Raw genomic sequence first — 27179 nt, 5'->3', positions numbered from 1 at the left:
ATCCTTTATCTAGCCCCTAATTGTCTGTCTTCACCTCTAACTCACAGAGATAACTATTGTGGTGCTTTCACTAATCTCTCTGATCTGTTTCTTATTTCTCTTGGAGGAAACCAAAGATGTCGAATCTCCAAGTTCCTGTTTGCTCTCAGTCAGTCACTGTTTAAGCCACCCGGAAATATCAGCTTTTTTATTTTGTTTGTCTTCCTGGACTTTTGGACAGCGTTTCACACGACAGTAAGGTTCACAATTTCTCTTCATAATGTCATTTTCTGTCTCCAGAAGATATGATTGGTTTGTGAGTCTGTTCCAGGATTGTGCCTTCCCTGTTCTGATCCTGGATCCATCCCAACTCCTTTGTCTGGAACTCTGGTAACTCATGAATTGCCCATGCCAGTGATTGTAGTACGTGTTTTGGCTTGTCCAAAGGGACACTGCAAGCCTTTTGAACCAGTCATTTGCACTGTGGCATCCCGTGCATTACAAAAAATTCTTTGATTAAAGTAGTAACAACCTCCAAGATGGTTTCTTGCAAAACTTTGACCTCATTCCATGTTGAGTCATAGTTGAGGGCAATGAGTAATATCTTTTCTCATAAGCTCATATAGGTCTGTACCAGGACACTCCAAGGGCCTAAATGGAACTATAAATGGTTCTTTTTTCTTTTTAACAGTTGGTGGCGATACAGTTCAAAATAATTTCTTCAAACCCCCGATCTGAAATTTCTAGTCACTGTAGAGAGTCTCTGGTCTGATGTTTTGCAATACTTAAGTGTCCTTGGTGTATTCTTTGAAGAACGTCAAGTTTAAGGACTTTTGGCATGACTAATCATTGATTGTAAACGGGTCCGACAGGCCTGCTTCCAAAATTTCTTCACAATGACATCTCTAGTCGAGACATCTTCCAGAGTTTCATGTCTACAATTATCTGCAACTTGAAATGAATCATCAATGAAATAGTTTATGCTCTTTCGCTTGTGTGTGCATTTGTTAAATTTTGCCCTCTTGTCAAAATCTGGTCCTAATTAATATTCTTTTCAAATAAACTTAAAGTGGAAATGGTTTTGCTGATAAAAATTTGGTCTTGAAGTATAGAAATACTTAAGGAAATTAGCATTTGCATCATGTATAGCACATCATGTACAGTGAGATAATGATGAGTTAAAATCAGATGACCTAAAACTCCAGTTGTGTCAAAAGTTATCAGCCATTCTCACTGATGGTATTAGAAGTCCAATAGGAAGATGCCCGTATTAAAGTGAATTTCTGGATTGGTAATTCTGGATTAGCCAAGCACTGGTAAACTTGTCACATGACCATGTCATGTGACACATTTCCAGCTCTGATCTCCAGCATCTGCAGACCTCACTTTCTCCTCAAAGACATGACCATGTCAACCAATCGAAGTAGCTACAACCCAAAATCACAACATCCGTCATTGGACAAAGAGATCTCTCTGTGAATCCCTGCAAGGCTGGCAGAACCTGTGAGAAAATTCAGATTGCTGTTCATTGGAGACAATATGATGTTTGATGCAGCAACTGGAAAACTGTAGTGTGAAGAGAAAAGCGGATAATGCTAGGGAGCGGGCAATTCCATTCATCAGGTGCTTAACTCCATTCTCTGAACAATGTAACTGACAGGTGAGGCAATCGTTGATGCAGTGCGTACTTCAACTGAGGAGGTTGACAACCCTGGACAGTGAGGAATCCTCCATGAAACTCAACAAAAATGACACTGGTAAGTCTCAGCCCGCCATGGTTTTACTGTAATGTCTTCCATTCTTGCTCTGTAAGGACTATCAATTTCTCTTAAGGTACCAGATATTTTCACATTGACTGAGCTGACTCTAAACCCCAGAAGGTCTGATAATTGTGTTGGGTTAGCATCAATTTCTTGACATTCACTGTAATCCCGCCCACACAACAGATGATTTGTCACTTTACCCTGGCATGACAGAAGGTATGTAGTCTCTGCAGTTAGCACCACATCATCCAAATAAAGTAACAGAGAGTGGAAATAATCTTAGGAAGAATGCAACAAAACAAAGTGACATTTTAAAATATCTTCAGAGTAACAGAGAGCGAAAAATCAATTTTGTTTTTGGAATATTATGTAATGCCAAATGAACCTCATGAATGGGACATTAAGACCAAGGGCTCACAAGTATATGTAAAGGATCATGCAGCACAATTTGAAGAGATTGAGAGGAGTTCTTCCTGGTATCTCAACCAATATTTATCCTTCTACAAACACCATTAATCGCCATTCATATGATCACTGTCTCTTGTTAATTTAGAGAGCTTGCTGAGCATGGATTGTTTGCCACATTTCTCTTTCCAAGGCTGCAAAAATATGCACAAATTAGTTGCTTTTGAAATAATGTGCTTGAGAACATTCTGAGGTCTTGAAAAATGAGTCCCTGTTATTCTCGAAAATTGAGATGTTCGGACAAGGAATTGCTGAGGCCAACTTTATTCCCCTGCTTCATCGCCATTCCATCCTCGCAAGAATTTGGTTCTCGATGACTTGTTTTTGAATGTGGACTGAATTCCCGTGATCTTGGATTAACATTTTAAAATGTCACACCTTTGATTTTTTTTTTGAAGTGGCAAATATTTGGGTCATCCTATCAGAGGTATTGAGGTCAACATTCTTCTATATCTATGAGGCAAATGATAAACCATTTCTTTATGAACACGTTTATGGTTTTGCTGCATTAAGCCCAAAGCACCCACCTTCCCTCGTGGTGTGGTAGAGCCATACTAACATCGTAGGTCTCAGAATCAGTCCCTGGTTTATGCTAAGTTAACTGTGCTGTTTTGTAGCCAAAGTTGAATTCAGATGTCAATATTCTTCAGTTAAGGAGGAAACACTGGCCATAAACTTCTGGTCTCCTGCAACTCAAAGACTGGGTGTTTGTCGGCCAGTCATATATAGAACCATAGAATCCCGACAGTGTGGAAAGGGATGGGAGATGCATGTTCAGATGCTCTAGAAGTCCTGATGTGCAGATGTACATGCAAAGTTCCTGTGAAGTTTAAACTCCTGCTATTCGGACCATGTCTGGAGATTTACAACTCTGAGCTAGAGTCAAGACTTGGTACGTCCTACCTTGACAGTTATCCAAGAAGTGATAGACAGCTTAAAAAGCTGTTGTACCACCTGGGTATCTCCACAAGCAAACCACAACCCCCATCCCACACCCTCCATTACAATACCGCCTCCAAAACCACACCTAACTCCCACACATTGCCTTGACAGACCTTTGACAGGCAACAGTTGATCTGTTTCTAGATCAAGCTATGAACAGTTAATGGTCAGTTAATCACATTATTCAGTTTGTTAAAATTTTTGTTTAAGGCTGAGAAGAAATTGGTGTTGGCTACCAATTGTCTGAGTGCAGATATAGAGGGAGCACCTGTAACACTAGAGAGTTGTAAGGAACTGTAAGACTTCAGTGATCAACAAACTCTTTCCACAAAGAAAGGTACCTTGTTATCTGTCTCGTTGACTGACTGATTGACTGACTGGATTGGATATGGATTGACATTGGTAGTAGGGGTTCATTACCTCAAAGTGAAGATTGGAAACTCAACTACTTTTAAGAAGAACGGCTGAAACCAAGTATAAATGTTCGGGTACAATTTCCCACCAAAGTGTCAGTGGGTAAATGAAGTAATTTTATGGACATGGGTTACATTCTTACCAAAGGAGAAACGAGGGAATGCTTTTGCTATGTCACTTTATACTGGATACTTGATGAGGGGGAAGTATTCTCAGAGTTGGAGGCTGAAAAATTGGACACTGAGAAATATTTAGATAATATATAAACATTTATGGCCAAAATTAATTTTAAAAATGATCTATTAAATATACAAGGCATGGTCAAAGTTCAATACATTTAGAAAGTAAATTGGATATTTTATAAAAGAATATTAATGGAATTTAACAGATTTCATGTAAGACTGCTAAAATTCAACTTGGTGATTCCCAACTCTATGCTTGTCTTTAAGTTGTTGGGCTTTGTTAAAGGTGTCAAACATGAATGGATTTCTAAAATTAGCTGAAGTTGGATTTTTAGAAAGCAACATGATTTTGGAACAGGTGTCAGAAATTTTAAATCACTGGATAAACAATCATTCTCAGTGGCTTTCATGGTTGAAATGTAACATTCTGCAAGAATGCAAAGAAAAGACGATTCAGTTGGAGTAGAAGGACAGCTAGATATAGACTGAAAGCATCAACATGAAAAGGAATTGTGACTAAATGGATTGAGGTTAGAGATACTTCTATCAGTTGTAACAAAGAAAGAATTCAGGAACTATAGCAGAAGAATGAACCCAGGAATACCAAGGTAATGCTCAGGTGTTTTAGACATGATTCAAAATATCAATATTCAATGGATTGTCATAAAGGAAAAAGCAATTTTTCAAAATTACACACGTCATGGAAGGTTTGGAAGATGAAGATGGTGAGACTGATCAGACAGAAGGAATTATACCAGTTTCGCAAAACTTCAGCTGAGAAATGAGTGTTTCAGTTGCAGACCCATTCACTTATGCTGTGTTGTTCAGTACACACTACTATGATTCCAAGATCACAAAAAAACCTGGCTTAATAGTTCTTTTATTTAACATTGTGGTCATTCACTGAAACATTGGCACACAAGGCTGTAGTTTTTTTAAAACAACAAAACAGAGGTTCATTGTGCAAGTTTTTTTAAAATGACATAAAGCAAATCAAGCTAGCTAAATAAAGAACACAGCATGAAAGATCTTTAAACACACAGCAAAACAAATTCCTACATATTCCCCAACACCAACACTTTACAATGAGTCAATTTCAGAGAAACTGTCCTTCCATCAGCTCCTCAAGTTTGACTTAACTGCTTCTGCCCAGTTCTATCCTGTGAATTGTGATGTCTTCTTCCATGAATATTCATGCAACTAAAAACTTAAGTCTTTCTCAGTCTTTTAATAACCTGTACATTTCTAACCAAACACTCCAGGTCTGGAATTTTTAACAAGCTAAACTTTTGCACAAAATTAATTGAACTTTCCCTGAATTGTCCTATACTTCTTTCTAGGAGAGAAATAATGGGGCTGAATCCTACTTTTTTTCTGAGGTATGTCCAAATTGCATTGGGTTTTTTGGAGGGTTTCTCACTATAACACCTGGCATAATTTCTAGCCCTATCTTACTAAACTCACCTCATTAATTACCTACTCCACCTCTATGCAATCTCTCACATCCAATTTCCACTATATTTTTCCAGGCACTATTCCAGAGCAACTCACCACTCATTGAATATCCTGCAATTCACCAGCATCCTTTGAGCCACCTTTAAAAAGCCATTGTGCATATGGACGAGCACTGTCAGTCCAGAACTGCCCCACATGGTACCTGACATTTGCCCTGTACAAATCAGACAGGGGGAAATTGGAATGCCATTTTGCAGGCAATGTCCTGGAGGTCTTCCGGAACTAACAGTGGAGGCCAGGATACCAGCCCAGGCGAACCTGGTCTGAGGTTGTCACCCAGGTTGAAGCAGCCTCAGCCACCTGGAGGAATGCCCAGCAATGTAGGAAGGAGGTCAATGTCCTTCTACAGTCCACCAATGTAAGTTCCACCATCTTCTCTCCAGTACTTCACTCTCACTCTATCTTTGCTGGTATACTCAATCTCACTACTGCCTGGAGTACCTTCCCCGCTCCCATCACCCACCCAACATCATTATCCCTGCATGCCCTCTGCTTTGCATGCTCAGTCACTCAGGACATCTCCTTACCTCTACTGAAAATAACAGCTGTGCCACCACATTCATCTTCTTTAATACCTGCTTCTCCCTCAGTCTGGGAAGACATCAGCCCTCAGTAAAACAGAAACACTGAAGACAGGGATGGAGGGGCAGCTGCCCTGTTTGGAGAGAGAATCTGACTCTGATCACCCCAAGCAAGGCCTGCAATACTTTTGGAGTCTGCTTCTGACTTACTATGCCAGGACTCTCTGAGCAAAGCATACTCCCCTTGACTTGACTGAAACTTGCTGACAAGTGTGACAAACTTCCTCTCTTTGTGTCTGTACTAAACAGTAAGGCAAGACAAAAGTACTCTGTGCCTTGTACCTCAGGCTGAGGAGGCAAGGTGCAGAAAGGCATTGTAAGGCAGGTTTGCTGTGAGCATCCAGTTAGCTTCGCAGTGAATGAGTACTATGTGATAAGCTTGGAGTAGCAGTGGCGTCTGGTGTATGAGCTGGGTGCTCACAGAATCCTTGATGCAGCATTCCAATGATAGTGGCTGGGGCAGTTCGAGGTGCAGCAATAAAGTGCTACAACAGTGTGAAAGTGAATCTGACATGTGCTGTGAGGGGTCTTAGAGACTGGTACATATCAGATGTCAATCAGTGTCCATGGACATGAAGTGCCCATAGAATGTCTCCAGAGATGTTAGTGCCCAATTTCCAGCATATGATAGTGAGCTGAATCCATCAGGTATTTGACCTGTTATCCTTGAGGAGTTTTCCCAACATCAAACTTATTTGTTGAGATTGGTAAGGTGATTGACTGAATATCAATTAAGTGAATTATGACAGCACAGTAGCTCAGGGTGGCACAGTGGCTCAGTGGTTAGCATTGCAGCCTCATAACGCAAAGGATCCAGGTTTGATTCCAGCTCAGGAGGCTGTTTAGATTAGATTAGATTATATTACATTACATTACAGTGTGGAAACAGGCCCTTCGGCCCAACAAGTCCACACCGACCCGCCGAAGCGAAACCCACCCATACCCCTACTTATACCCCTTACCTAACACTACGGGCAATTTAGTATAGCCAATTCACCTGACCTGCACATCTTTGGACTGTGGGAGGAAACCGGAGCACCTGGAGGAAACCCACGCAGACACGGGGAGAATGTGCAAACTCCACACAGTCAGTCGCCTGAGGCGGGAATTGAACCCGGGTCTCTGGCGCTGTGAGGCAGCAGTGCTAACCATGTGCCACCGTGCCGCCCACCGTGTGGAGTTTGCATATTTTCCCCATGTCTGAGTGGATTTCCTCCCACTGTCGAAAGATGTGCAAGTGAGGTGAATTGGCCATACTAAATTGCCCATTGTGTTCAGGGATGTGTAGGTTAGGTGCATTAGTCAGGGTAAATGTAGAATAATAGGATAGGGGAATGGGTCTGGACAGGATACTCTTTGGAGGGTTGGCGTGGACTTGTTGGGCCAAATGGCCTGTATCTACACCATAGGAATTCTATAAATTGTGTCTTTAACAAGTGTTTAATAAGAGTTAATCCATGTCAGTTGCCATTTCATCTCTGCTTATTGAGAATCTCATCACATGACCATGAAAAGCATAAAAAATGAAATGCGATGATCTTGACAATCTTGCTGCATGATTCTACCACACCTCTCACCATAAGCCATGCCACTCAGGTCCCAGTAAGGTTCCTGTATTTGTTTCTGACTCAAGTCAGGTCTTCCCCGGAACTGCCTCAAAATCTTTCAGTTTCTGGGTTTTCTAAACTAAAATCTGTCCTTGATTGTTATGAACCAAAAGCAATCTAATACTTTCAGGTTTACAAGCCCTATCAGTACACCCATAGTATTAACAATTACTACTTTAGGAATTTTCTGTCTGCAATATATTGAGTTAACTACTTTGTCACATGTCTTTAAATAAGTACAGTGAAAATTTTACAAGTTGCCACATTACGGCGCAATCTTAGGTACAAAGGTACCTAGGTACCGATTCTTAAGAACAAATTATTGGAGGAAAGAAAAAGAAAAATAAAGAAATAAAAAAGGCCAGCATTACAGATCATAGGAATAAGTTAGAGAAATAAAGAAACAAAAAGCTCAGAATAATAGTCTTTCCAACCCAGTCCATGCCGGCACATAGCCTCCAGTAACTGAAAGAGAGACCGCCACTGCCTTGCCGCTGCCAATGTCAGAACCATTAACGTAGGCGTCACCATACTTCAGGCGCCATATTTTTCACTGCTGGGCTCATCTCACTGCATCACTGAACCCACAATTGTCCCACAACCTGGAGTCTCCAGCTCCACTGCTGTCACAACCTCATTGACAAACAGAAGCCCCTGCACCAGGCCTATCAAGACCACACCTAGGAGTCCCCATATTATGTTGCAGTTCTGCAGAGTACTCTGACATTTTTTTTCGAAAACCTTTACAAATATAACTAACACCCATATGCCACAATTTGAGATCCACATCTCATCACAGTATACATGCCCACAATGTGTAGAATTGCTTGTTTAAAATGTTAAGTCATAATTTTTTGTGTAAGATTAAGGAATTTGCATGTTTTAGTTGCCTCACACTTGGGGATGATGACATGCGGAAATTACTTTAACAACAGCATTTTCCTGTAAATAGCTGAGATAAACCACTTTATCAGTGCAGATGTAATGTGAAGGGAAATAGTCTTATGGTTGAGCAGGCCATCTATGAAAAAGGCTCAGATGGAACTGGACATGGAGTACAGCATGGCAGTTGTTTTTGGAAAGTCTGTGTATTTACACAACCAAGATCTAATTGTGTTCCCTTAACATAATCTACCTTCTTTAATAAAACTATTAAGCAGGAGTTATTAGCATAAGGCAATAGGACTTGAAAGGAAGAAAGGTTGATTATCTGAAAACAATATTAGCAGTTTCCCATCCATTCTCATACAGGTCAAAATTCCTACGGAAGCTTGCAGGGATAAGGGATAAAGAGTATCTAAAGTTATAGAAATCAGTAGTAAATGTGCTACGTGTAAAAATAACATAGGAAGACCACCATTGTGGCTCATAATGAGCAAGAGACTTTAATTGTAGTTATCCTGGGTGATTTAATGATGGGAAAAAATTACAAAGATGTAGCAATGGTTTTGAAGGTAAGGAATCAGCAAAAAGCATTTTTGCTTTGACGCCAACGTATCATATGTGCCAGAAGAGGCCAGTGAATGAAGGAATGCCAACTTTATGGGGACAGCAGGGAAAGTCACTGGCAAATACAAACATTGGCTAAACATGCCAGATGAGGGACAGAAGGTAAGATCCATCGATTGGCACATTAATGTGAAGATGTGGAAGATCAGAAAGCACAATACAAATTTGGAAAGTGGACCTGGAATCAAAAGTGGCCGTTTGAAAGGATCACAGACTTGCAAAAGGAATTCTGTTATTATGAGAGGGAAATCTTGAATTAGCAGTCCAGAATGGGAGGGCGTGTCGAGGTCTAGACTGAATAATCACAAAGATTGTGGAACAGACTAGGAATGCCACAAGTAGAAGCCCATATGATCAATATGTTTTATTGGCTACCAACAAATCATAAGATAAATTGATATGTTGCCAAACATAGAGAGTTGGGGAGTTGGAAAGAATTTGGTGTGTACACTTTGGTACCAGCTAATAGACATCCAGCTTTTATCGTACAGATAGAACTATTCTCATAAACATCTGCACCCTCTCCAGCATGTTGGTATTCTACTTATGATGTGGTTCCCAGAACTGAACACAATACTCCAACTGAATTATTACCAGTGTAAATACCATACATTTTTATCTAGGTGTCTTTAAAAATTGTGGAAAGGATGAGACAGATTTTTTTTTTAAAAGGACTTGGATTTTACTAGGATGGCTACACAATTTCACAGGTGTTTGAGACCAATTGTGAACTCTGATTTTGTGGCTGTGTTTTCCTGCAACATGCAGATAATCAGGAGCCATGGAGTTGTCTAAAGGTATAATAGATTGGTTCTCAGTTAACTGAGCTGAGTAAAACCAGAAACAAGTTGCAGAGACACAGATATAAAGAGAGAGAAAGACACAGAAGTGTATGTAGTTGTTCTCTGTAGCAGAAGCGATCTGTTCTCTGCAGTAGAAACTCAGTTTAAAAATGAAGAGAACCATTTACCTTTACTGTAGACATTGCTGTGCGCTGTGACTTTTGAATCGATTAACAAGAGACATTTTACAAGTGAACCACCCACTCTGTGCCACTTACAAACTTGAGGGAGCTTCCAAAGAATGACAACTCAACACCAAAGGTGAGACTTGTCAAAGAAAGATCATCTCAACATTGGAATTAGGAAGTAAAGATCACTGAACTGCCTTTCCAGTTTATTCTACCTCATCCAATATCTATTTATCACTTTTTTTTGTATGTATGTAAAGGGAAGTTTATAAGGGGATTAGAGTTTAATTAGTAGTGTTCTATGCCAATGGTTCACGTCAGGTGAATTGGCCATGCTAAAATTGCCCGTAGTGTTAGGTAAAGGGGTAAGTGTACGGGAATGGGTGGGTTACGCTTCGGCGGGTTGGTGTGGACTTGTTGGGCCGAAGGGCCTGTTTCCACACTGTATGTAATCTAATCTAATCTGTTTACCTGCAGCAATGGTTTAATTATTTGTAACAAACAATTATTCTTGGTCAGTGCAGAAACCTGCACTAGTGTTATCTATCAACCTTGGTCTGAAAGTCAGGTAAATTCTGGTACTGTGCGTACTTTAAAAAACATGTTAACATTTGAAATGACTGGCAATAGCAGGACTCAATATACAGTGTGCTATTCCAGTAGGTTGGAACACCAGTTATCCAACTGAGGTTCAGCATAACCTCCTTGCTCTTGTATTCTATACCCCTAACAATTAAGCTGTGAGTAATGTATGCCTACTCTCTGCACCTGTCCTGTGACCTTTCGTGACTTATGCACATATGCATCCAGGTCTTTCTGCTCCCACACATCCTTTCGAATAGTAGCCTTTAAGTTGTACTGTCTTTCCATGTTCTTTGTACCAAAGTAGATCACCTCTACTTCTCTGTATTGAGTTTCATCTGCCACCTATCCGCCTACTCCAGCAATTTGTCAAAGTCTTTTTGACATTCTGTACTAACATCCTCACAGTTCACAATTCTGCCAAGTTTTGTATCATCCTGAAACATTGAATTCATCTCCCACACACCAAGATCTAGCTTACTCATGTCTATCAGGAAAAGCAAGGATTCCAATTCTGAAACTCTACTACAAGCTTTCTTCCAGCCTGAAAAATGGATATTAATCATTACTCTCTACTTTCTATCACTCAGCCAATTTTAACTGTTGCTATGTTGCTACTGTCTCTTTTATTCCATGGCCTACAGCTTTCTTCACAAGGCTGTTGTGTGGCACTATACCAGGTACCTTTTGGAGGTCTATGTATATCATTTTAATGGCCTTTCCCTCACCAACCCTCCCTGTTACCTCTTCAAACAAAACTCTAATACGTTAGACACAATTTTCCATTAACAAATCCATGCTGCCTCTTCTGAATAAAACCACATTTTTCTATGAGACTGTATTTTTATCCAAATTTTATGTTGATCTTGAAGTTCTTCATTGCTCTTTCAGGAATCAAAGTCAAATGATATGGAAAATCTCCTTAGACAGCATTTTCCAAACCCACAACTGCTACAATCTAGAGTAACTTCACCAGCTTGATATGTCCCTTTTTTTTAGGCATGACTGATGCTCCTTCAAACATGCACTTCTCCCATGTTCAGTGAACCCAGCTTTATGGTAATCGTAGAGTGGGGTATATGCCAGGTCATGAAGTTATAGGTTGTGGTTGTGCTGCTTTCTAGGAGAAATCAGGACTGCAGATGCTGAAGATCAGAGTCAAAAAGTGTGGAGTTGGAAAAGCATAGCCAGTCAGGCAACATCCGAGGAGCAGGAGAGTTGACATTTCGAGCATAAGCTCTCATCAGGAGTGCTCTCTGTAAATATGTAGATAATAATCGCCACAACCTATTTCTTCTTAATCTTGAATAATGTGAATAACCAGTGTGATGATACTATGGCTTGAAGAGGTGCATTTTGTCCTTTTTTTAGGAAAGAGGTTTGAAGACAGAGCTGCCTATTGAAAGCCCATAAAGTAAACAGCTTGTTAGGCTTTTTACAAGCAGCCTGTGGTCAGGGTAAGGTCAAGCTTCCCCCAGAATCTAGATTTTTACTTTTAGATTTTCAGTAGCAGTTATTGGGTCTTGAAGCAGGTTTTGGAAGCTGCAGTACATCATTCCCTGCTACACTGTCTCGCAGAGTTTTCATCTGATGTTCTGCTACCTGGACTGGAGAATTGCATGTGAGACAATCAATTTTACTGAATTTGCATTTGTCAAGGTGTGTTTAGGGGATATTGCTGTATTGGAACAGTTAGTCAGCAGTAGTTAATAATCTATTGTTCTGTTATATTTTCCAATGGAGTTGGCTTATTCCAGTTTCTTCTTTCTTCTGCTGTATTTTAACTGTAGTATGTGCATAAAATGTCCAATTGAATTGCATCTGGAACGCAATGCCAGACTCTTAACTTTAAAATAAGAGGAAAGTCTAGGCTATCTTCTTAATATTTTTTGAAGGTTTGGTCTGGTCCTTAGATCAGGCATTAACAGAGTAATCTCTTTACATTCATTTTTTTTGTTAACAATCCTTGCATTACAAATCAAAGAAATAAATGTGTTTTTTTCCTACTGTACCATATGTTATTATTCATGAACAGATCCCGTACTGTCCTTCTGTTAAAAAAGAATTTCCGTTTGTAGAAAATAATCACTAAGAAATTAAAGTGAACAAAGAGCTATCCATTTTCTTAGAACACAATGTTCCATGTTTTTATCTCAGTGTTCAATGTTCTTGTCACAAGACATTTTTTCCAGGGACACCGAAAAAATTCTTAGGGCAAACATTCCTGTTTATTAAACAGTCTGACAATTGATCACATGCATCAACCCCCTTCATTTTAGAAATCTCTTTCCTTCACACTAACGAGGTCAATTCTCAGTCTTTCTTCCTGCAACACCCTTTGTCAATGAGTATTGTCCCAAAGAGAATGATTTTTAGAATGAGAATTCCTATTGTGTGGAAACAGGCCCTTTGGCCCAACAAGTACACACCGACCCTCCAAAGAGTATCCCACCCAGACCCATTCCCCTACCCTATTACTCTACATTTACCCTGAACTAATGCACCTAACCTACACATCCCTGAACACAATGGGTAGTTTAGCATGGTCAATTCACCTCACCTGCACATCTTTGGATTGCATATTTTTGTTTTCTTAGATTCCCAGGCCAATGGTTAATCATAACAAGTTGAATTTAAAAATGCATATTTTCTTTGTGGATTCCTTTCTTCCAGATCTAAATGAATTTGTGTTGTAAAAAGAGCTAATGTAACCAGACGTTCTTGGAGTTAAAAAGAATGGGTTACTTAACACAGGAAAATTAGTATTGCAACCAAAGAGACATAGAGTCATACAGCACAGAAACAGACCCTTTTGTCTAACCACTCCATGCCAAACATAATCTCAAACTAAATTGGTTCCACTTGCCTGCCACTGGCCCATATCCCTCCAAACATTTCCTATTCAAGGATTTATCTGTGTCTTTTAAACATCGTAACTGTATCCAGATCCACCATTTCCTCAGGAAGTTTATTCCACACACAAGCCTCTCTCCGTGTAAAGAATTTGCCCATCATATCTTTTTTTTAAAAACCTCTCTCCTCTCGCCTTAAAAATATGCCCCTGAGACTTGAAATCCCCATCCTGAGGAAACCATGGACTCTATCTATATCCTTGTTGTCTGCACAAATTAGAAATAAGAGGTGAATCCAAAAAGATAAAAGTTTGAGAAAAATATAAATGATAAATCTCTAAATTGTTCGTGAAGAGCTGATAATTGGATGTTGTAGGTATTGCAGTGAAGATCACCAGTCATGTTGAAGTAGGTAGTTGAACAGTTGATATCACGATCATTAGTTTTGCAAACTGGTTGAGACACTATTGTTCAATTCCTTTTGACCATGACTAAATTCCAGCAATCAGGATGGGAGGGACAGTCTGTTTGTTATCCTATTTCTTTTGGTTTGACTTGGTAGCCCCCTGACCTCTAGCACTTGGAGTGGAAGAGAATTTCTACTTGCAGGAAAGAGGAGCCAAGGGGATAGTTCTTTGACTATGTCCTTCCCAGCACATTAACGCACAAATCCAGGCTGATGCACACAAGAACATTCAGTACCGTGAACACACAGCAGTAGAGTTTGTACTGACTTTTTAAACTCATTATTCTTGTCTAGTTTTCAAAGGGAAAAATGAAAAATTGTATCTTAATTTGGGACATATTCTACAGGAGGCCTTTCTGATGAGTAGTTGTACAAAGAATACAGGCCAGTCTGGTTTGACTTTCCCCACCTCCATCTCTGATTCTCCACCATTCTGTGAAAGATTATTGTCTGATGCTCCTTTGGTGTCCTTAGGTGTGACATTCCATCTCTCTCTCTCCCCCCCCCCCCTCCCCCCCACCCCCACTCATCACAGACAGCCAGTAACTTTACATCTGCAGCAATGAATCCATTGAGGATAGAAATAGTGTGCATGAATATGGGGTAAAAGAAAGAGATTAGTAGTGAATATTTTAGGTTATCCACAGAAGAATATGGCTCTAACTATATAATTAGTTCACCATATTATCCAAGAGCGAATGGTGAAGTCAAGAGATGTGTGAAAATGATGAAAATTATGATTTCTACATTAATTCTACTAAATTACAGAACAGTGGGGTTGAGGTATAGTTTTATCAGCAGAATTATTAATGGACATGAAAGTAAAAACATACATTCCATTGGTACAAAAGAAGCTCACACCTAAAATAATGGTAGATGATCATGTGACAAGAATCACAGAAGTAAGCAATCAAAGTGTAACCATATACATAAAATGGATCTGGTTTTTGTTTTATTACCAGGGCAGAAAGTATGGATAAGAGACCAGCAAGCTGAAGGTATGATCATCAAACAAATGGATCGACTACAATGATATCTTGTTAGAGCAACTGTTGGGTTTTTCGGATAAAGCAGCAGCACTTGATAGTCTCTGAGTATAAAAGCATTGAGCAGCAGGAATACTACCCATGACTGGCAGAAGGAGATATTGAATTCTTTAAAGAGCATCAACAGAAATAGGCTACCATCCTGGAACCACAGGATGAGAATAAGATCAGGAATATCAGCCATATCTTCGGAGAAACTCAAATCTGTACAAATAAGATTTAAAGTGGGAGGAGGAATGGTGGGAGTATAAACAATTGAATAGTAGTTGGAGTTTGCACTTGATGGGGAGGTAAGGGGTAGAGTAAATGTAATCATGACATGCAGAGAAAACTCAGAGACACAGTCTGAAATTGAGACTGGTGCCATACTAGAACTGTGTTAGACTGCTGGAATGTATATGATATTAATAAAGAATTACAATTGTCTGACTATGATTGTGTCCCGGTTACTGGTATAGCCTATTAACCAGCCAGTACAACACATTGGTGAACAAGAACAAGTTAAGCCTTTAAAATAAAGGCCAGCCAGCCGATGGCACAGACTTCTATTCCATGATCAACCTTACCCCAAGCATGAAGATAGCTTGCTTATTATAGCCAAAAATATCTTGTAACAGAGGAGAGGCGGAAAACTAGTCAGTAGAAATGGAACTGAAGATAAGCAAGAAAACTGGAAAAACAATAAGTATTTTCAAGCCTTAAATTTGATAATATTGACATTTATGATGTCACCACTGAGGAATTAGAGACAAGCTTCTTGGGGGTTGTTGGAGCTGCATTCATACGTACTCCCCACTTGCCTGGATGAGTGCAGCCCCAACAACACCCACAAAGCTTGACACCATCCACGTGCAGTCCATGCTTAAATATATCAAAGAGAATCTTATATTCTTGGTAGACTCCAAATGTAAAGCACCACTCCCTTTCTTACATGTTCAAATCTTTGATACTTTACCCCTCCCTGCACCTCTATAATATCACCTGACTCCACTTGAGCACAGCTCATCTGCTGCTGAAAGTGACTGTTCAAGTATACTCCTAACTGATGTCCTACCCTACCCTTTCATAAACGACAGACCATCCAAACCTCTGGTGCTTTATTTTAACTCACACTGAGTCCTGGTCACTCTCCAACCTTGTGCTGACAGACTTAAACTTGCTTCCAAGCAATTCTTTGAGTTCAAATTTCTCATCATGGTTTTGAAAGCCTTCCATGGTTTCATTCCACCGTAGCTCTCTCCTTCAGCGCCAAAAATCATCAAAGTTGTCTTAAGATTCCCTAAACTTCACCATCTCTCCATCTCTTTCCTCCACAAGATACTCCTTAGATCTTACCTCTTTGAGCAAGATTTTGGAATATTTTGTTTAAATATCTCCTGCAGCTCAATATCAAATTGTGTTTGACTGTACTCCTGTGAGAGGACACTTTAAAGGTGTTTCATAAGTACACACTATTTTTATCACTTCGCAGTAAGGCTTTGAAAGTATCAGACAACATCATAAAATGAAAGAGCAAAACTGAGTCAGTTTCTCAATGTCACCCAAACACTGAGAGTTCCATCTTTGAAGCATTCTCCATTCTATGTTATTCATGCTGTACTGTGAGATTATGTAGGGAGGCAATATTATTCAGTTTGCTGCAAGTTGCTCTGATGGATCTCAAGGTGAACAGTGGTCACTACAGCCTCTCACAATTAAGGCACAATTTGAACTGGGTTGCTGCTATAACACATAATTTGAACTATAATTCTATCAATTTTGCCTTCACTGCAGCATTTCTTTCATAAATGTATGCAGGACTTCTTAAAATAAAGCTATTCCATTTACTTTTAATGACAGAATTGTGTCTCTAAGTCCCACAGCACATTACAGATGATAGAACGTTAAAAATCACACAACACCAGGTTATAGTCCAGGAAGCACTAGCTTTCAGAGCGCTGCGCCTTCAGCAGGTGGTTGTGGAGTATAAGATCATAAGACACAGAATTTATAGCGCAAGTTTACAGTGTGATATAACTGAAATTATATATTGAAAAAGACCTGGATTGTTTGTTAAGTCTCTCATCTTTTAGAATGACCATGTTGGTTTCAGTTCTTTCACATGTAAATCGCAAAACTTCTTTAAAAGTTACATTCTCAAGTGAACTTTAACAATTGGTGTCATGTCGGCCCAGATAATACATTGAAGGTGTGAGCTGCCCTGTGTGAGACTGTCTGTCTGTGCCACAATGGTCAGACTGATTCTAATCTAAAAAATGGATTTATAGAATCTTACATGGATTCATGCAGTTTTTGAGCAAAACAAAATATAATTCTGCAAGTACAAATTCACCCCACAAACTTATATGTATATGTGTGCATGTGTGTGTGTGTGAGGGGGTGGCGGGGGTTATGAGTGTCTGTGAGATAACGTGTGTATGCATGTGAGTCTGAGTTGAAATGGGTATAAGTCTGTGAGAGGGTACGTGTGAGTGTGGGAGTGTATGTGTGAGCGTATGCTACTGCCTTCTGAAGATACACAAAGCCAACACACCAGGACATCCCATCATTTCAGGCAATGGGACCCTCTGTAAGATCCTCTCTGGCTATGTTGAAGGCATCTTGAAACCCATTGTACAGGAGGCCCCCAACTTCTGTTGTGACACTACAGGTTTCTTACAGAAACTCAGCACCCACGGATGAGTCGAACCGGGAACATTCCTGGTCACAATGGACGTTTCAGCATGCTACACTGGCATCCCCCACAATGACAGCATTGCAGCAACAGCCTCAGTACTCAACACCAACAACTGCCAATCTCCAGGCACCGTCCTACAACTCAGCCACTTTATCCTCGACCACAACATTTTCACCTTTGACAACCAGTTCTTCATCCAGAAGAACAGCCATTGAGACCAAATTTGCACCCCACTATGCCAACATTTTCATGCACAGATTCGCACAAGAATTCTTCTCTACACAGGACTTCCAACCAACAATATACACCAGGTACATTGATGACATTTCCTTCCTGTGGACCCATGGCGAGGAGTCACTGATAAAATTACACAGTGATATCAACAAGTTTCATCCCATCATCAAACTCACTATGGACTACTCTCATTCTTGGACACATGCATCTCTATCAAGGACGGGCACCTCAGCACCGCATTCTACCACAAACCCACAGATAACCTCATGATGCTACACTTCTCCAGCTTCCACCCGAAGCATTTTAAAACAGCCATCCCCTGTGGAGAAGCCCTACACATACATAGGATCTGTTCAGATGAAGAGGAATGTGACGGGCACCTGGAAGTACTCAAGGTTGCCCTCAAAAGAATGGGGTACGATACTTAACTCATTGACCGCCTGTTCCAACTTGCCATAGCAAGGAACCGCAATGACCACCTCAGGAGACAGACACGAGCTGCAACCGACAGGGTACCCTTCGTTGTCCAGTACTTCCCAGGAACCGAAAAACTACGCCGTGTTCTTTACAGCCTGCAACACATTATCAATGAGGATGAGCACCTCGCCAAGACCTTCCCCACACCTCCACTTCTCACCTTTAAACAACCACCAAACCTCAAACATATCATTGTTCATAGCAAACTGCCCAGCTTTCAGGATAACACCATACAATCTTGTCATTGTAGACACTATAAGACGTATCAGAATGTCGGCATGGATATCACCATTACACGTGGGGGCACCTCCCAACATGTACTTGACAGGTACTCATGTGACTCAGCCAATGTTGTCTATCTCATACGCTGCAGGCAGGGATGCCCTGAGGCATGGTACATTGGCAAGATTGAGCAGACCCTACGATAACAGATGAATGGACACTGCGCAACAATCACCAGACAGGAGAGTTCCCTGCCAGTCGGAGAACACTTCAACAGTCCGGGACATTTGAGCTCAGACCTTCGGGTGACTGTCCTCCAAGGCAGATTTCGGGACAGGCAACAACGAAAAGTGGCCGAGCAGAGGCTGATAGCCAAGTTCGGTACCCATGAGGATGGCCTCAACTGGGACCTTAGGTTCATGTCACACTACAGGTGACCCCACTGCACTACACACACACACACACACACACACAAACACACACATACACTCACACATTTCTACACACACACAAAGACACAGACACAAAGAGGCAGACAAATACACTCAGACACTCCTACACACACACTCATGCAGATCCTCTCTCATACACTCACACATACACTCACACACACACCCTCTTGCAGACTTATACTCCTTTACACTCACGTACATACACACACTCTCTCATAGACACTCATAACCCCTGCTTCTCCCCCAACACATCCACATGCACACATACACATATAAGTTTGTGGGGTAAATTTGTACTTGCAGAATTACATTTTACTTTGCTCAAAAGCTGTATGAATCCATGTAAGATTCTGTAAATCCATTTTTTAGATTAGAATCAGTCTCACCATTGTGGCACAGACAGTCTCACACCTTAAATGTATTATCTGGGCCAACATGACACCAATTGTTAAAGTTCACTTAGAATGTAACTTTTAAAAAGTTCTGGGATTTACATATGAAAGAACTGAAACCAACTTGGTCATTCTAAAAGATGAAAGACTTAACAAACAATCCAGGTCTTTTTCAATATAAAATTTCAGTAACATCACACTGTAAACTTTCGCTATAAATTCTGTGTCTTATGATCTTATACTCCACAACCACCTGCTGAAGGAGCAGCTAGTGCTTCCAAATAAACCTGTTGGACTATAACCTGGGTTGTGTGATTTTTAACTTTCTACACCGCAGTCCAAATCATTACAGATGATACTTCTGTTTGTACATAGTTACTTCTTTCAGGTGGAAGTACAACCAGACAACTCAGTCAGCAACATAAATTCAATACATCATTTGTGTTATATTCAAGGAAAAGAAGTGTTAAATATCCAGGAAGAGGCAGCAAAAAGTGTTGATTTCATTGGATGCTCCAAAACACTGGAAAAAAAAGATGCAACATTATTGCAGAAACAATTAGCAGAGGAGCCATGTTCCCCATTCCAGCCTGTAATGTCTGGGAAGGGCGAGATGAGCATTACTTGATATGCTTCTGAAATGACAGAATGAAAATTAGAGAATAAATTGCAGGGCACCCATATTATGTATTTCCTTGCTGTTGATTATAAGGCTGCCAGTTGACTGGGATCAGTTTTATTGTTGATTCTTTAAGTATTGGAGGGGGCTTGTCGTGATCAATCAGTGGAGAGAGGGAAAACTTGGTTTCACACATGGAGAATGACCACTTTGTGGCAGCGATTCCTCATGACAGTAGAGCCATCAGACTTGGGGAGGGGATGGAGAAGACAAAATTGAAGAGGAAAATTAACTTCAGGAAGCCTTACTGATGCCTCCACAGGAATCCTAACAGTGGATGCTATTTCTGCAAATTATCTGTCCCTGAATTTGAGTGAAAACCAAAACAACTCGAAGACAAAACTGTCAGACCATATAGAAAAATTGAAGATTTTTGCACAGTCCAAATCCTCCTCTTTCACTGTTTCCCATTCTTCCAGAAACAAAATAAGATTTCCTTTATACTCAAATTCTACTCCACAAGCCTCCAAATGTAATGAACTGCATTCTTCCCTTCTCGTTGTCTCCAGTATGATGCCACTGCCAAATATATCTTTCCCTGTCTTTAATTTTTCCATGATTTTGCTTTGAGTCATTGCTGCTTTTGGCAGTTAACCTCTCCAACCTTTCACCTCAACACAGATTCTCCTTTCAGTTCTTTCTCTTCCACACCACACCATACCCGCTCCATACACAAACACACACACAATACAGGTACTGGACTTCCTTAAATTGTATTAGTCCAGCTATTTCAATTACCATCAGAACAGATTCAACCAGCAGTAATCCACTCTCAAATTATCCACTGACCTGCTGGCAATTTCTTCCAGCCAGGATTCCAAAGCCTGCCTGTCCTAAATGCATCCATCGGAAATAACCAGGGAGAGGTCCACTTAGTGAAGGGTTAGCATTGCAGGCCAAAGTCCATTCCTTTGGCTGCCATGTTTCTGGAGTTAAGGGTGCCTCAGGCACTTTACGCTGTGGATAGATAAGGATGTAAATTAAGTGAGGGGAAAGGTCGCAGGCCATAAGTAAGGGAACAATGTGCTGGATGAATAGAAATTGCTGACTGAAAATTGTGGCAAATGATTCAACCTTTTGCACTGGTGTGCTGAGCTTCGCCATTATTGAGGTTGGGGAAATTTGTGTGGCTTCCTTCTCCAGTGATTTGTTTAATTGTCTACTACTATTCATAACTTGTTGTGGCAGGACTGCAGAACTTAGATCTGATTTGTTGGTTATGGAATCACTTGGCACTGTCCAGTAGTTGCTGCCCCTGTTTGGTAGCTTCACCAAGTTGACACCTCATTTTTAGGTATGCCTGATGCCGCTCCTGGAATCCACTCCTGCACTCTTCATTAAATCAGGGTTGTTCCCCCGGCTTGGTGGTAATGGTACAGTGGGGGATATACCTGGTCATTTGGTTGCAGGCGGCCATCAACTGCAACAGAATCATAATCTGACACAAACTGCAGCCACATGGACATCCAATCTTGAGTTGTTAGGTCAGTTTGAAGTCTATCCCATTTAACACGGTGATAGTGCCATCAACAGGATGGACCGTTCCCTCAGTGCAAAGGCAGGATTACATCGCCAGAAGGACAGTGTGCTGCCTATCCTCAGCGATACTCTCATGATAGATCTGCAGCTGACAGATTGCTAAGGGTGAAGCCAAGTATGTTTTCTCCCCTCTTGTTGGTTCCCTTGCCAACTGCTGCTGACTCAATCCCCCAGCTCTGTCCTTTAGGCCTCAGATAACTCAGTCAGTACTGGTTCAGCAGAGCTACATTTGTTGGTGGGTATTGAAGTCTACCATTCTGAGTATATTTTCCATGCCTTTCCCCACTCAGTGCTTCCTCCAGGTGTTCAAAAATGAGGAGTACTGATTCATCAGCCAGTGGCATGGAGGAATGGTACACGGTCATGTATTCAACAGGAGGTTTTGTGGAATCCCTACAGTGCAGAAAGAAGCCTCTTGGCCCATTGAAGAGCATCCCACCCTGACCCAGCAATCCTCTGTATCTCCATATCCCTACATTTATCATGGCTAATACACCTAACTTTCACTTCCCTGGACACTATGAGGTGATTTAGCATGGCCAGTCCACCCAGCCTACACATATGTGGACTGTGGGAGAAAACTAAAGCATCCAGAGGAAACCCATGCAGAAACGGTGAACATGTAAACTCCACACAGTCACTCAAAGTTGGGTCGCTGGCACTGTGAGACAGAGTGTTACCCACTAGTCACTGTGCCATCCAATAAGGCTTCCTTGCACATCATTGACTTGCCTCACCCAACCACCTCTATTTATTTCTCAGCCCCTTCACCCACCCCAGTCCTGAAAAAAGGGTTATGCCCAAAACATTGACTCTCTTGCTCCTCAGATGCTCCCTGACCTGCTGCACTTTTGCCAGCACCATACTTTATCAACTCTGACTCTCCAGCATCTGCAGTCCTCACTACCTCCATCTTTGACTTGATGCCATGAGACTTTATCTAGGTTCAATGTTGAAGACTATCAGGGCAATCATTCCTGACTATATACCACTGCACTGCAACTTCTGCTGGGTCTGACATGCCAGTTAGACAGGATCTGCCCAGGAATGATCATAGTGTTGTCTGTGACATTACCTTAATAATATTACAAAGCATTTGAGATGTTCATGAAACTGTCAAATTAAACGAACACTCATCCAAAGCCATTTCACCAAAACACAATATTTTATTGAGTGATCATAAACCTGTCAAGACAAACAACATCACAGTCCACTTGCCATCTATATCAACCACCCACATTAAGATGAATTCATTTTGAGATGCAGGCATGCTTCCATAAAGAAGATTCCATTGCATAGCTGTACAAACAATGCCTGCAGAGCTGAATACATGACGTCATTAGAGTACCTCACCCATTTCTTCAGGCTTAAGAACAGGAGAACAGATGTCTGAGGTGTCAATCAAAGACCTCACCCATCTGTTCAAACTTTAAAAAACAGGAACAGATGGCTGAACTGTTATTCAATTAAAAGATTAAACCACAAGGGAAAACTGACATAATGAAATGTTGTTTAATATTTTCATATTAAGTCCAGTAAAAGTTAAGAAGACAAATATACAGTTGCACCAAGCAAAATTCTGCTCAGAAAGGAGCAATTGTTATCTTAAGAGTTCCTTGATACGTTTCAGGAAATGTACTCTACTTATTATGTGGAGAAATAAGTAGAACAGGTTTTTAATACAATATAGGAATATGAATGAGATCTTGCTGATGATTCATCAAGATGTTATGCTTGCCAGTAATCAGTTCATGACAACACTCTTGTTTCTAATTGATCATCTATGGAGAACGAATGGCAGTATGTTTCATGAGAAGGAAAGCCACATGTCACTCTTGAGAAGGACACAGTCTCAGGGCACTGTTTGGTATTTGCAGATTTCCATAGCTTCTTTCTCACGTCCTGTATGCCAGTGTGTGACTGATGAAATAAATTATGTGTGAGATACAGGATTCCCAAGCAGATCTTTACTGGGATTATTTCAGGCAAAAGAATGTCAATGTATATTGATATCATAACAGGTTGAATTCCCACTTGCTCCAGAAATGTGTAATAATATCTCTGAAGAGTTTAATTAGAAAATATTTGCCACTTTCAATGTGTCCAGAGGAAGGCCAGGAGTTCAGAAACAAGCACCAGCAATGATTAGATTAGATTCCCTATAGTGTGGAAACAGGCCATTTGGTCCAACAAGTCCACACCTCTGAAGAGTAACCCACCCAGACCCATTTCCCTCTGACTGATGCACTAACACTATGGGCAATTTGCCCTGGCCAATTGACCTAACCTGTAGGTTTTTGGATTGTGGGAGGAAACCGGAGCACCTAGAGGGAACCCACACAGACACTGGGAGAATGTACAAACTCCACACAGACAGTCGCCCAAGGCTGGAATTGAACCTGAGTCCATGGCACTGTGAAGCAGCAGTGCTAACCACTGAGCCACCATGACAACCCATGATATTGATTGATAGTTTGTCAACCAATTCCACATTGAACTCATGAGAGAAGGCACAGGAGATAATGAAAACATTTGCAAATTGGACAACTCAGACAATGAGTCTGCTACAAATTTTCAGCCAATGAAATAGTTATGAAATGTAGTTGCTGTGTGCATCAAACAAATAACTGACAGTAATATGATAATGATCAGATAATCTCTTCATTTCCACATGTTGTTTGCAGGATAAACATTGACCAGGACATCAAGGATAACTTCCGAGCTCCTCCTTGAGAAAGCGCCACAGGATCTTTTACACCCTCCCATGCGGTTGATGTTTTCATCCGAAACATTGCACTTACAGCAATGTAACATCTCTGTAGCACTGTACCAGAGTGTCAGCCTTGATTTCAATACTCTGGAGTAGGATTTGAATTTGGAACTGTCTGACTCAGAGACAAGAGTGCATCCAACTAGGTCACAGCTGACATTTTAAGTGGACCCAAACCCACATCCCTCTGACTCATTCCCAATGCAATTCCATTCATTGTCCAACACTCCCAGCATTACCACTTGCATATCTTCAAATGGATATATATCCTTCATTCTGTGCCTGCGTATCAGAGAGAAATGGCAAAAATCACAGATACAGAAATTGATCAATAGGGATATCTAAATTCACAGCATAGACCAAAATAAAACATTGAAATATAAAGCCACAAAGCATTAAGTATATAATGTTATGTATATTGTTTTAAAATTTGTCCGTTCATTGTGTTATAAAGCCATGCTTCATATCAAAAATTATTTTAACTATCTTTTGGGCTGAAATCATTGGTTAAACAGCATTTCAGTGACTTAAACCAGCAGCTTCTAAGGTGGCTGAATATTTGCCTAACTTTATCCTATACATTTCAAAGGCATTAAAATGGAGACAGGCTGTCAAGAAGAGGCAATCAGCTTCGAGGAATGTGAATGGCCACATCTCCTGATATGTTCATATCAGTTGGATATGGAACAAATCATTTGGGCTTTCACTTTGGACAATAGACCTTGGCTGAGAAAGTCATATGTCCTGTCATTACTTCTAAACAATGGACTTGGAATAAACTTCCTACAGCCTGTTAAGGTACCAGGTCAGTTTGCGAGGAGATCCATGTGAAGATTCAGGTAATCTTCTTTTATGAGTAGAAAACTCCAAACTATAGAACAGGAGGAGGTGCCTGAATGGATATGCTCTCTGTCACTCTCCATCCAATCTGTAACCTTGAGTTCTGCAAGCAGCATCTGAAGACTAACCCAGCAGCTGTTGTCCAGGAAACTAAATAGATATTTTCCACAAATATCTTTACATTGTGCTGTCACAGAACTTGGGAATTCTCTTGAACCTAGTCTGAAACCATCCATCAATCTACTGAATCTGTATATAACTGACATTTTGGACTTCATAAACTACTCAATTTTATGACTTACTGATCTGCCACTGTGGTGTTGGATTTGTTTCCAGCAAGATACCTCATACAGCAATGTTCATACCAGCTTCTATAACATAAGAACTCAACATGGGTAATGTAGTACTGGAAGATTCAACAACTGTTTGCTACAGTTGCATGATATATACATACATTGCAGTCACAGGCACTTCAGTGTCTGACTCATATTAAGCTATTTGATTACAAAATGTTTCCACCAGCAGATCATGCTTTGAGTGACCCCAGGTATGATACAGTCAGAGGCCTTTATACTTTAAGGTCTTATGGTATTATACAATGATCATATTTTGAGCATACTTTTAAAGGTACACTGCTTCTAACTGTGAGACACTACACTCGTGTCTAGGTGTGAACTCTTGAATGCATGTGTATATGAAGGTTAGAGTACTTTCATTATTTTTATTTATTGAATTAAATTCGGTTTTATTGTCACGTGTACTTGAGTACCACAAGTACAGTACAACGTTGGCACACACGGGCAATCTTAGATACAAAGCACCTAATTACAAGTCTGAGGTACTAAAGTAGATTAAGTACAAAAATAGAGAAATAAAGAAATAAAGCTTAAATTTCTTCATTTAGATCAGATGTTTGTTACAACAAACGTTATTCATTTACCTTTTACAAATCTTACAATAAAATCTGTCTTTGTGGGCATTTTATAAATCACAATGTTTAAACATTTAATCTGTGACTAAATTGACAAGCATATGCTTTTTAAAAAAAACTGTTGTAGTCAAATAAGGGATAGAAAGAGCCACTGTACTGCTTCTCATCACAATTTGTATTGATTAATGAAATGACTGACTCATAATGTTCAAAAGACCAAGTTACTCTATTTCAGTCGTTATATTTTTCAATTGCACAATTGAAGTGAAAAAGCTAATTATGGTTAGTAGTTGACCAACCCAGAAAGTGTGTTTAAGCAACCAATAATCATGGAGCCACATGTTGATCTGGGCATTGGGTTGTCATCAGTAGATTATTTTCAGGGCATCATATACTAAGAAAATAGAACGTCCATATTGCTGCAGCATGTCCACACCAGGGAAACGTAGGAATGGCATAGATTGTTTTTTTTTGTTGTCCAGCATTGTTGTTCCTTTTTCTTGGATAAATGGATGAACCTGCCATCATTCTGGAGCACTGCATCAATCAGTTGTTAAATGCAAGTAGACACGGTGTCTTTACCAATACCATGTTAATCATCTCCGAGTGTCTGAAAGGACCTGCTCACTAAAAATAAATGATGATTGCTGCAAGTTTAACAACCATGGAAGCAACGTTGGAGTCGGTAAGGCTCCATCCAATACTTTTGTAATTACTCTAGTCAGTTGGAAAGTCTGATCATGATTCTACTTGCAAAGGGTTAGCTAAGGCAGTTAAGTTGAGAATAGCACAGCTTTTCCAAAGGGAACAGATTTCCCATTGCTACAGACCTTTTGTATGTCTGTAACTTCTGCTCTTTCTATTCCATTCCCAGAAAAGCAGGATGGCTGCTGTAGGGCATATAGATCAGCCTATAACACAGCGGTAATATAGCTGTGCTATTAAGATCAGTGCTAACAAACTTATGCTATTGATGATAGATTCTAGTTCAAGTTCTTAAAGAGATGGTTAAGTCTAAGAGGAATATCTCATTTTATTAACATGAGAATTTTATCTAAAACTGAAGACCAAGAATTTGAGAAATGAGAATTCT

At 40.3% G+C, this 27179-nt stretch overlaps 1 long non-coding RNA gene and 1 pseudogene across 1 annotated transcript; both read left to right on the top strand.

Moving 5' to 3' along the window:
- The first annotated feature begins 109 nt into the window (after positions 1 to 109).
- On the top strand, positions 110 to 15199 carry LOC148147000 (uncharacterized). The gene is made up of 3 exons (XR_015760033.1): positions 110 to 234; positions 1640 to 1736; positions 14790 to 15199. It is a non-coding gene; the product is annotated as an uncharacterized LOC148147000 (long non-coding RNA).
- Positions 15200 to 17290: 2091 nt separating this feature from the next.
- On the top strand, positions 17291 to 24278 carry LOC148146999 (uncharacterized; annotated as a pseudogene).
- The last annotated feature ends 2901 nt before the right edge of the window (positions 24279 to 27179 follow it).

The sequence above is a fragment of the Chiloscyllium plagiosum genome, unplaced genomic scaffold, assembly GCF_037043375.1.
Source record: "Chiloscyllium plagiosum isolate Xiang-an unplaced genomic scaffold, Cpla_swu_hap1 HiC_scaffold_18, whole genome shotgun sequence".
Taxonomy (NCBI): domain Eukaryota; kingdom Metazoa; phylum Chordata; class Chondrichthyes; order Orectolobiformes; family Hemiscylliidae; genus Chiloscyllium; species Chiloscyllium plagiosum.
This window is presented reverse-complemented; position numbering and strand designations above follow the sequence as displayed.